Source organism: Propithecus coquereli, unplaced genomic scaffold (genome assembly GCF_000956105.1).
Source record: "Propithecus coquereli isolate 6110/MARCELLA unplaced genomic scaffold, Pcoq_1.0 Scaffold154, whole genome shotgun sequence".
Classification (NCBI taxonomy): Eukaryota; Metazoa; Chordata; class Mammalia; order Primates; family Indriidae; genus Propithecus; species Propithecus coquereli.
In genome coordinates, this window is record NW_012139858.1 from 839,479 (window position 1) to 841,959 (window position 2,481).

A 2,481-nucleotide genomic window follows, 5' to 3' on the forward strand; every position below is an offset into this window, starting at 1 on the left:
GCCTAAGCTGGTCTCAAACTCCTGAGCTAAAGAGATACTACTCCTCAGCCTCCCAAGTAGCTGGGACCACAGAAGCATGCCACCAAGAGTGGCTAATTGCTTTTATTTTTAAAGAAGGGAGGGCGGGAGGGACAAAAATTCTTTACTACTTTCTATCAACTCCAAGACCCCATTGTCCTTACCTCCAAATCTGTTCCTTCACCTTTAAAGCTTGGGGGACAGTAGGTCTACCTACCTCAAACACACCTTGAGAAGTAGCAGTCTGAAGAATTTCACCGTCAGGTACAGCACTAATGTGTGTTGGTGGGGGTAGGGGAGAAACTATATCATTTCCCCACTGAAATCCTGGGGTGGGGGGTGGGGCTCAGCATCCATTCTTTCTATTTAATCCACAGATAGTAGTAATAAGATTTCTCAACAGGGCTACAACTATCACTCCCCCTACCCCCAAAAAAGCCACAAAACAAATCTAAAGAGTGTAAATGATACAATAAATTCATTAATGAAGCATCTCAGTGAATGCAGATGAAAAGCGTGTGACAGCCCACCATCAGACAGACCCCCCCAATCCATGTTATGCAAGCACTGGATAAAACATAAGAACTGAATAAATTTCCTCGCGTAAAATCGACTGCCTTACCAGCCCGGGGCGGGGGGCAGGGATCACACTTGTTAGGCAACATTAAGAAAAGATTATCATATTATATCCATTGGTAATAAAACTCCCAGACTCACGAGTGAACAGTGCCCTGCACGCTGGAGACAGAGAAATCAAAATCCAGCCTCTCTGTGACTCACCATCTCTTCTCCAACTCTGTTCAAACCTCAAGGACACGAGACTCTCCTCGCTCACTGAGCTTCTGCTGTGTCCTACTGATGGACAGTTCCTCTCTCTGCAGGCCCTGACAGCCCTGAGATCACATTCCCCAGAGAACTAGCAATGATTCCCCGTCCCAGGCAGCTCAGGATTCTTCTCTCCCGGAAAGAAAAGGGAATCCCATCCAAATCACCTGTGAGCCTGCAGCGAAGGGACTCGCTGTTCCTCAGGTGAGCGGCCTTGAGTCTGGAGATTTGCCCCAAGCATCACTGGAAGTAAAGTTGGGCTGACCTGGGCTCCTTGCAAAAGAAAGAGGAGCCTGGATACACAGCCACGCTCAGGCCCAGGTGAGGTCCCTTATGACCCTTCCATGTTATAATGGGCTCCATCTGCCATGATCCTCCGTCTGTTGCCTCTCCAGGCTCTGAGGCCCTCTCTTACAAAAGGGGGATGCGAAACCCAAAGGAGTTAGCAGATAAGCCCTGCAAACTGCAGAAACTAGACCGCAGACGCAAACCTGCCCAAGGAGGAGACCCACCCTCCCGGGCAGGGTCGCGGTCGATGGCGGGCGCCGGTCTCGCACTCCACATCTGCTTCCTCCCGAAGCGGCCCCGAGTCTGCCCCAACTCCAGCATCCCTCCTCCCTGTCCGAGCTGCGGCGGGGAAAACGACAAGAAGGCAGGGGGCAGTGGCAGGCCGGGAGTGGTCTCGCCTGCGCCCTCAGGCCAGCCGAAGGGCTCCCTGGAGTCAGGAAAGGAACAATAGCGGACCCTGGATCTCCGGAGCCATCCGGAGTCTCCCGCCCGCGCCGCCCTCCCCAGCTCCTCCAAGTTCAGCCGGGAGGCGGGTCGCGCTCAGAAGCAGGGACGCGGGGGCACCGGGGCGCGGGCAGGACGGAGCAGGTGGGACAGGGTGCTGACTCGAGGGCGCACCTAGAAGGCCCTCCCGGGTCTGCTCATTCATTCCCACTCGCGCTCGCTCCGCAGCAAGCCCCGCGGCCCCTGCCCCGCGCCCTGCCCCAGCCGGCCTGCCAGGCGCGGGGTCCCGTCTCCTAACTTGGCGGGGTCCTCCCTCTCCGCCCGGACGCCCACCATCCTCCTTTTCCTCTTGCCCCCAACTGCCCTCCGCAGCCAGTTGGCGGCGGGCGGCAGACCAGGGAGCGGTGGCGGGACCCTCGGGGCCGCCCCGCCGCCTCCCTCGCCCGAACCCCAGACACAAAGGCGGGGACGCGAGCCCGGGACCCCGCGCCGGGCGCCTCCCAACTCTCGGCGCCGCGCACTCACCCCATCCAGGCGGCGGCGGCTTCCCGAGCCCCGCTGGCTGCGCCGCCCCGCCCGCCGCTTCCCCAGGAAAACGCGGCCGCCGGGCTCGCTTCCTGCTCGGCTTCCTGCGCCTCGGTCCCTCCTCCTCCCCCGCTGCGGGGGTCAGTGGGCGCCGCGGCTCCCGGGCTGGGCCGGCGGGGCGGGGGCAGCGGCAGCACCACCACGTGGCCGCCGGGCGCCGGCCCCCGCCGACCTGCATCCAGCGGGAGCGTGAAGGGAGGTGCTAGCCATTCCCCTCCCCTTCCACCCCGCGCGGCCCCGAATTCCGCGAGTCAGGTGACCCCGCCCCGCGCTCCGGCCGGGACCTGCGGGAGGTGCTCCCGGCGCGCCCGGCCCCGGCGG

At 61.0% G+C, this 2,481-nt stretch overlaps 1 protein-coding gene across 2 annotated transcripts in view; it reads right to left on the bottom strand.

Annotated features, from left to right (window-relative positions):
• RAI14 (retinoic acid induced 14) overlaps positions 1-2,240 on the bottom strand; it is a 143,365-nt gene extending 141,125 nt beyond the window's left edge. For both annotated transcript variants that reach the window (XM_012640525.1, XM_012640523.1), the window contains exon 1: positions 2,101-2,240. The gene's annotated coding sequence lies outside the window, so the exon portion shown is untranslated. The remainder of the gene's footprint in view (positions 1-2,100) is intronic.
• Between the last annotated feature and the right edge of the window lie 241 nt (positions 2,241-2,481).